A 9,951-nucleotide genomic window follows, 5' to 3' on the forward strand; every position below is an offset into this window, starting at 1 on the left:
GGAATTTGAATTAATGTTATAAAATCCATTATTGATATAATTGCACCTTACCTTGCTACAATATTTAATGACTGTATTGATGGTGGTGTGTTTCCTGATCTAATGAAATATAGTAAAATAATACCTTTATTTAAATCTGGTAGTACTTTTGACCCCTCTAACTTTAGGCCCATTTCAGTACTACCTACATTGAGTAAAATTTTTGAAAAAATTATTCTGGAACAACTTTTGAACCACTTCAATTCCAATAACCTGCTTCATAACAAACAATATGGATTCACTAGAGGTCGGTCAACTATTGATGCAGGTGTAGATCTCATTAAAAATATTTTTCAGGCTTGGGAAGAGTCGCATAATGCCCTTGGGGTTTTCTGCGACTTATCTAAAGCTTTTGATTGTGTTGAGCATAATACATTGTTGAGGAAATTACACCATTATGGTATTAGGGGCGTTTCATTAGAACTTATTAAATCTTATTTATCCGGAAGAATCCAAAAGGTAGACGTTAAAGGAACGAGATCTTCCGGTGTCTTACTTAATATGGGTGTTCCTCAGGGTTCCATATTGGGTCCCTTCCTATTTCTTGTATATATCAATGATTTACCTAAGTTTATTGAAACCCGTCACGAGGTCGTATTATTCGCTGATGATACATCATTATTGTTTAAAATTAAACGACATTTGGAAGATTATGACGATGTGAATGATGCTATCTCGCGCGTGGTACATTGGTTTAGTGTTAATAATCTGTTATTAAATAACAAAAAAACAAAATGTATAAAATTTACCACACCTAATGTTAGACAAGTTGACACTAATATTACTGTAAGTGGAGAGACACTGGAGCTTGTGGATTCGACAGTTTTTCTTGGTATAACAGTTGATTCCAAGCTGCAGTGGGGTCCTCACATATGCAAGTTAGCGAGTAGGCTTAGTTCTGCAGCGTTTGCGGTAAAAAAAAATACGAATGTATATTAATGAAGATACGGCACGCCTGGTTTATTTTAGTTATTTTCATAGTGTTATGTCCTATGGCATTTTGCTATGGGGCAATGCTGCCGATGTCGAAACGATTTTCATCCTGCAGAAGAGGGCTATTCGTGCTATTTATAATATGCACCCGAGGGAATCCTTGAGGGACAAGTTTAAGGAAATCAAAATTCTAACTTTAGCGTCCCAATACATTTTTGAAAATTTATTGTACGTGCGTAAAAACATTGAAGAATTCCCCAGAGTCTGCGATTTGCACAATGTGAACACTAGGAACAAACATAGGCTTGCGTTGCCGGCGGCTCGAATTAAGAAAATAAGCAACTCTTTTAGGGGGCTGGGTGTACAGCTTTTCAACAAGATCCCACTAAACGTTCAACTACTACCTGTTCATAGATTTAAGAAAACTGTTAAGGAACGTTTGTGCAACAAGGCATATTATAAAGTTAAGGATTATCTACTAGATGGCACTACGTGGGAATGAGGCGCTCGCTCCTGGCCTTTTCATTTTTCATTATTATTATATATTTTTTAATTGTATTTTTTTGACTTGTTTTAAGTCTAAGTGTTTGTCTAAGGTCTCAGTATAGTTACAACGGCTACCCCACCCTTCGAACCGAAACACATTACTGCTTCACGGTGGAAACAGGCGGGGTGGTGGTACCTACCCGTGCGGACTCACAAGACCAGTGATTACGAAAATTATAATTTTGCGGGTTTGATTTTTATTACACGATGTTATTCCTTCACTGTGGAAGACAATCGTGAACATTTGTTGAGTACGTATTTCATTACAAAAATTGGTACCCGCCTGCGGGATTCGAACACCGGTGCATCGCTACATACCGGACGTTTTATCCTTTAGGCCACGACGACTACTATCTCTCGATTAGACCGTTTAGAAGATTTAGATCCGAAAGTGAAATGTTAATTCATTGTTATGTTTTTTATTTATTTATTTTTACCCCATATATTTGTACTTATTTATTTTCAGTTATAATGTAAAATTGTGGCAAACATAACGATTGAAAAAATCTTAGTAGATTTAGATTTTTGACCAATTTAAATATTAATGAAACTAAATCGGAAGTCGTTCGTCAACATATATTAGGTATTTTAGGTTTATTTTAAAAATATTTTTGGTGGACGCTTGCGAGTTTTTCACACCGCCATTATCGCATTGCTCTAGAAGGATCTTAATGATTTGAGCACCGATCCTAATGAATCATAAACCATTAATCTAAGCGACATTAAATTTAATAAAACATTAAACTAAAACTAAACCATTCTTAGCCATTGTTTCAGCGGAGCATTCCGTGGGATAGCCTGTTCTAACCGGCGCCATCTAGGCGGGCTTCGGATAGCCTGCCGACCGAGAGGGCTGGTGGTCGTGGCGCCGACGACCGCCAGTCTAGCGTCCCGAGGGGGAGGGTGATGGGAGAGATGTGCTCCACACTAAACCAGCGGTCGGGGAACTTTTCTAATTAATTATTACCCCAAAATATTTTTGTGTAAATTGATATTACCCCATGGCGAAGAACAAAAAAAAACGAAATGGCTTCTTTTTAGCATCTTTCATATTATAGCCCCCATGATAATTTGAAATCACAACGATTCTAAATAAGTTTCAGTTCAATATATATTTTTTACTAGTTTCATTTAACGCCATTTGGGGTAATTTACCCCGGTTTCCCGACCGCTGCACTGAACGCTTCACTTTCCCCCCTTTGCCTTTTCACGAGCTCTGTCTCGTGCGAGGCTTGGACGTTAGTTGTTGAGCGACAGGAGGCTTTAGTCGGTTCGACTCTGACATGCCCCGCCCGCCATCCCCAGTGGAGGGCGGAAGTCCGGCGATTTTTTTTTGTATTGCCCTTGTAGGCAGACGAGCATACGGCCCACCTGATGGTGAGTGGTTACCGTCGCCCATGGACTTCAGCAATGCCAGGGGCAGAACCAAGCCGCTGCCTACCGATTTCCTCCTGACCAAAAAAAGCCATTCTTTATGTCCTTTCACAACACGAAATACGGTAACGCCTCCCCCTTAAGCCGAACCGACGTACATCGCCGAAAAATGTTTAGACAATTGCGAATTTGCATACAAAACTCAGTTGTCTAGACTAAATATACGTGATTAGAATATTTCCGACATACGAATTGCAGCTTAATGCATTCTGTATGTGTCGGGCCGGTGAACTCTTCGATGCCTTCTGCCGAAATTATAGACGGCTAACAATATTTTAATATTCTTTTAATTTTGTCCATTCTTCTAAGCATGGAATCGCGTACATGTGGCGGGATAAATATATGAAATTATGTATTTCCAAATTGTATTTTTATTTTAGCCCATATTAAAATATGGTCTGAAATAAATGATTATTATTATTATAATTATTAAAGCTCGAAAGTGATACTCAGCGATACTCAGCTCACATCATCATTATTTTGCTTGGCGTTGAGTAGGCAGACCTTGGGCAGCTTATAGGCGGCGGCCTGGCCCTGCCCCTGGCATTGCTGAAGTCCATGGGCGATGGTAACCACTCACCATCAGGTTGGCCGTATGTTCATCTGCCAACAAGGGCTATAAAAACGAAAGCTTGCGTGAAGCTTAACAAAATATATGAGTTTTTTTTGAGTTCTCTCTACGTCATTGCTTTAGAAGTTGACGTATGACTGTTTAGCTCTAGGATTGTTGTTTTCGCGTAGTTGTCCGAAGCTGGATTAGGTTGCTGCTTAGTCACGACAGCTACTTATACAATCCAAGAGACAATTCGATAGAACATAAGAATAGAACTTTATTCAAATATAGTCTATGTTTTTCTAATTCGATCACACAATAAAACATTTAATCATCATTACTTTATTTATCATTTATGATGAACGACAGTATTACTATTGAATTTCACTAGTTTTAGCAATAAACTTGCCCCTGCATATTATAAGTTCCTGAACCGCAAACGAACCCATTTACGACGCAATTAATGTCCGCAGTTAATGACAAGTGATGAATCACGATTCAGAAGTCGTTTCAAGATGTCTCATATTATTCCTAGTTTAGAAGTTTACGGTTTTGGGGAGAGAGAGGAGACCAACGAATGACAGTACAATAAATTTATAGCCTCGCTCTAATATCCTGACCAGTATCTGACGACTGAAATGAATTACAAATTCGGTTTACTATTTAAGGGCTATTCCAGCTTCTCATCGACGGATAGGAGAGCTCACGGACTCAACCTGAGAGAATTTGCTAATACTAGCTCCAGCATTGCTTCGAAGAATCTACCACCGGATCGGAATCCTGACCCACTCGGAAGATTCGGCGAGAATGTCTCTGTCTATAGGGTTTTTAGTCTTTAAACTACAAATTATTATGTAATAAATCACGTACAGTACTCTGTCACTTGTATACCCCCAGAAAAGGTTTACTTTATTATGCAAAGTCCGAAAACTTCAGTAGCAGACATGAAGAATTTCCAAAAATTATTAATACGTTTCTTGTAACTCCAATCTCACTTGAGTATGGACTTTTACAAGTGCGCTACCAAGTTAGGTGACTTGTTCGCCGAATCGACATTAACGTTAACGATCCTAGCTTATTTTCGTTCGGAGTACACGTTGAAGTTGGCCCGCGTTGAATTCACTGCTCTCAGACAATCGTAAACGCCAGAAAGATTTATTTCGTATAGACTCAAAGGCGCTTGTTCCGAGTACAGTCATTGGCGTGGCTTTCCTTAACTAATATCATATTATCATCTTTTTGAAGTTATACTTCTTTAGGCGCGTTATGAAAAATTTATGAGAGTAAAATTTTACGATGCGCGCACACCGTGACACAAAATTAACAGAATGAAGTTGCCCACTAAATCGCTCATTACAATACGACCGACGTAACTTGGCGAGTCTGAATATAGCCGCAGGTGAACTTTCCGAACCGTACCGAGAATTATCGAATTTATATGATGTCAAGAAAAGGGATGTCCAATATGCGTGTTTGAGGATGTTCTTTAATCCACTTTTTTTTCAAATTGAATAAAATTTAAATAAAAAAAGAAATAAATTTAATAAAAATAAAGTATAACTTCTTACGCGCGTACATAAGTACACGAACCTTTTATTCTATTGATACTGACTAGGTTATTAGAGCGAAGTTTAAAATTATTATCGAATTACTATCATTATCATCGGTCTTTCATGTGTGTCCAAATTTTCAAGTTAATCGGACCTCTTGGAGTCGGTGAAAATGACGTTCAAGGATTCCGTTAAGTGCAAACATATATACATTCATACATACAACAACATACAACATAATATATATGTCGGAAATGGTCATTAGTTTGGTAGCAAAACGAAGCGCAGCACGATTACCAAGAGGTGACAACACGATCGTAATGTCATCGCAGTTCGGTTAACTTCGTGCTACGACAGAGCCTAGCTGATGGAAGCGCGCATAGACGCCATTTTCACTTACCAACCAGCCTTCTTGAAGAGCGGAGAGCTCTATCCTCGGAGCTGTAATTCGTTTTCGTTTGCTAATGTCAAGAGAAGATTTCTAAATTGTTCTAAGACAACGAACGTGTTTTGTGTTGTACTCAATATTTTTCTTAGCTCGATCACCCTATTCGCCTCTATGATATCTGATGATGGTGTTAATAATGCGGTTTCTCCGACATATACAACATAAATTCCTCTTCTTCTCAATCATTTCTCAAATGTTGCGCATTGGTTGCAAATAAAGTGGTATTATCCGCGTATCGCCAGTTTGCAATCCTATACCTCCAAATTGCTACAGCGGCTGCCCAGTCCTCCAAAGTGATGCGCATTATTAAATCGGTGTACGAATTGAATAATAGCAGCGATATAATGCAACCTTGGTGCATCCCAGCTTTTGGACGAAAGTTACCAGATAGAACATCACTTAGGGCGTATCGTAGCAGCTCCTTCATCATATAGGTAAGCGTCTCAACACGTGTGCAATATCTTTTGATATCTCTATATCTAGCAAGGTCTTATACAAAACGTTTCTCCAGACCCCGTCAATTACTTCAGAGACGTTAACAAAGCAAATGTACGTCGGCCTGTTGAATTACCTTACTTTCTCTAATGCACGATGACAATGCGGTAGGCAGCGGCTTGGCTCTGCCCTTGGCATTGCTGAAGTCCATGGGCGACGGTAACCACTCACCATCAGGTGGGCCGTATGCTCGTTCGTCTGCCTACAAAGGCAATAAAAAAAATAAAAAAAATTACACCCGAATTCCGTTCCCTTCACAAAACCATCCTGTTCCATAGCAATCTCTTTGGACAGACAAGTCTTCAATCGCTTATTTAGAATATGTAACATAATATTGCTAGAGTGTGATGTAAGAGCAATTAGGCGATAGTTGTTACATTACTTCGTACATCCTTTTTCCGTAAACACATGTGTCCATTCCGAAGGCGAAACTCGCCGTCTGCCATACTCAGTTGCATTTGTCGCGAAGTATGTGTTCACCGCGTCCTCATAGTAGGACACACCAAGGTAATAAAAGCCTGTTAACAATAGGGCCCGTTCGTTTATTAACCTACTTTAAAGAAGGTGATATCATTTATCGAAAATTGATTGGTTCATCTTCATTGTTCGTTCGAATCATTTGATTGACCTATATCTCAAGTCGAATTGGGTCAAAATTGTATTCATTGCCTTAAATTAAGAATTAATTGAGTTTTACTTTTCGTATTCAATTGGTTTTTATACTGTTGGCATAGGTGTTATGAGAGCCCGAAGTATATCAACATCCCGCCTCTGGATTCGGTCTGAAGAGTTGTAAGCAAACTTTCAACCTCAAGCTCTGTGACCACTTATACCAGGTGGATCCGAACTCGTCCGTTCGTCGTAAATTATATAAACAATTAAAGTACAAAAACAAAGCTTAAATAGCAAACTGTACTAGAAAAGGCTTTTTTTAATGTTCTTCTTATCATCAGCCCTTGGTAACTGAACACTTCATTTCGGATCCTCCCGATCCATTAACGGTGCTTTTAGGTACCTCAAGCACCGGTCATCGCTCTCATCGTAGAAGCCTGTTATAACTACATTTAAACATACCATTAGATAAATATATACTGGTCAAGTTAATAAATTTGTGTAAAAAAAGTTTTTCTTTTTTTATTTATTGCCCTTTTAGACAGACGAGCATACGGCCCACCTAATGGTGAGTTGTTACCGTCGCCCATGAACTTCAGCAATGCCAGGGGCAAAGCCAAGCCGCTGGCTACCGCTTAATAGTCTCCACAAGCCTCGTTTGAAGAAGAACATGTCACAGCGCTCGGGAAACACCGTGGAGGGGAGCTCATTTCATAGCCGGATGGTACGTGGCAAAAAGACCTCTGGAAACCCACTGTGGATGACCGCAGTGCTCCCAGTTACATGGCGCGTATTTTGAGTGTGTTCAAACTTTTACAATTAATAATTTTTCATTGCTGTCTTTTACAGTTGCAACGACCTCTTTCCTTTACGACCAGTTTAAGAAACAAAACGTGGTCACAAGTAGTTTTCACGATAAGCAAATATAAAACTCGCTTACAAGAACTGCTTATAACGAAGCTTGTTTACTAGTGCCACAGAAGATAAATTAATATTGATCCTGACCTTTCACTGCGGTATAGTAATACCTAATGATTCAGATAGCGAAAAAAAAAATACTTTTTTTGTTGGGTGCTAATTACGGTAGCCCGTAGGCATCATGTTATCATTGCGAGTGCCAGTCTTCAGACAACAATTGGTACGGCTTTTCCATCGTTCAAACAGAAATACGATTTGCTTTACGCGGCAAAATGGGAAGGTCTGTGGGAATATCCAAGAAGATTTGCCAAATCTGGTAACATTTCATTTATTGATATTGAATAAGGTCTTTAGCTAATAACAAATTGGAAGAGCGTTGGAGTGATCGTCTGGGTTTCCTGTGAAAAGACGGAGATTTGGATAAATAGTTTTTATTCATACACGTTTTCGTGTCAGTGATCATAGATTAAGTAAGAAAAAGGGGTGACTACTACAACTGACATTGACATATTAGCCGAGTGACAGCTGTCAATTGATATTGATATAAATATGAGTTTAGGAATTATACAATTTTAGAAATTTCAAGAAATTGGGAGCTTAATTAAATAAATCAATTGAAATTTGGATAGAACTCCTCTGTTCAGGTAACAAAAAACAAAACATAATATTTCATACCATAATAAATACAACAGAAGATTACTGAGGTATTTGTAGGCATTCGCTCATAACAATTACAATCGAAACAACAAATTGAATAATATAACAATAACCACTGTAATTAATTGTTTTTATCTCCGTTTGTCTGCCCCTACAAGTGTCTCTGTCAGTCAACGAATGATTTATTCAGCATTAATTATAGAAATCTCGTCTGCATTTGTACTTGATAACGTATTATCGAAGAGCGAAATTCCTTTTAGTAACTTTGTATGCTATTTGCGGACTTCTGAGAATGCGATTGGAAGAACGGTTGTTATTTATAGTGATGATATATTTAATTCGACAGACGTTAGGATAAAAATGAGGGCACTGAAATGTTAATTGATTCTGAGGCTTTTGAGGATTGCTTTTTTTCCCCTTACCAATTTGTTGGTAGTCTCTAAGGGTCTATTCCAGCTAGGCGCAAATCAGTAGGTGAGTATCATCAGCTGTATGTAGGCTCTCCCATAGTCCGCCACAATGAACGATCCTCCGCTTTCGGCATCCAATCTTTCCCAGCATATCGCCGCAAGTCATCGGTCCAACGTCCAACCTGAGAGAATTTGCTAGCATTAGCCTTAGCAGGAGCAGTGCTTCGCAGAATCTACCACCGGACCGGATTCGCGACCCACCGAGAAGATCCGGCGGGAAGCTTAGTGGGTTGTGTCTATGGATGACGAGGATTGAGGCAAAAAAAAGTACTAAAAATTTAAAGGAGTGCTATCCGTGAAATGACCAAAAAGGTGAAGTAGACAAACATTGGGGGGAAGCCAAGTGAAGCGTATCAATGATAGCCTACCGACAAAGCTATAAATTTAATGTTTAGCTCAATAATCCTGAATATCGTTTGTTACCAGTATTCATTTTTAAGTATTTGAATTAGTAAATGTGTACTAGGATTACAGGAAATTGAAGCAGGTTTTTCCAAATTAATTCGATTACGCAAAAATGTGTTTATAATATCGATTTTATTGATGTTTTCTTCGATTTTCACGAGTTGGAGACATTATTAAAACTACTATTATTATTGCTGTTTAATATCTCGTTTTGTAATGTAATTATTTCTAACTTTTCGAATACATAACAGTTTTCGTGGTCACGAACGAAAAAGGTTTGGTTAAGGTTTGTTTGTCGACATTTGTATTTTGTGAAATTGATAATTTTTATCCGAAAAATAGACGGCGATTAAACTGTAAAATCAGCTTAGCGTGATTACGTATTTCGTTAGAAAAAATTGGTACTCGCCCGCGGGATTTGAGCACTGGTATAGTCAGATGTATACGATTACACTGGGCGTTTTATCCTCTAGCAACAAGGACTTCATTGGTATAAACATCCTACCTATTTCTGCCGCGATGCAGTTGAAAAGTAGTACTACAGCCACTACTAAAAAAAATTTAGACGAATTTAAAATTGTACTGACGGTGGTTTCATGCAAGAGCTCACCATCCATTCTCCTATTTGATATTCAGCAACAAAATTCGATATGTGATGTTAATTTTAAACTGTCACTAAGCCATTGTCATCCTCAATTCGAATACGTGTCTCAAGGCTAGGACTTCTTTTAGTGCATATTTTCGAGCATCCAGACACAACGCAGACGGTACGAGAGTTGAATGGAAAACGACTTTTTTTTTTGGAGCTAAACGTCCGCCAGTCCTAATGCCAAAGCGGATTTTGGATGCAGTCTAACTTATTTATAGACTTGTCGATAGCCGGAATATCTG

General features: G+C 38.5%; 1 long non-coding RNA gene across 1 annotated transcript; it reads left to right on the top strand.

Moving 5' to 3' along the window:
• Window positions 1–8,029: 8,029 nt before the first annotated feature.
• LOC134201516 (uncharacterized) lies at window positions 8,030–9,422 on the top strand. The gene is made up of 2 exons (XR_009976856.1): window positions 8,030–8,172; window positions 8,744–9,422. It is a non-coding gene; the product is annotated as an uncharacterized LOC134201516 (long non-coding RNA).
• The last annotated feature ends 529 nt before the right edge of the window (window positions 9,423–9,951 follow it).

This window comes from Bombyx mori, chromosome 27 (genome assembly GCF_030269925.1).
Source record: "Bombyx mori chromosome 27, ASM3026992v2".
NCBI lineage: Eukaryota > Metazoa > Arthropoda > Insecta > Lepidoptera > Bombycidae > Bombyx > Bombyx mori.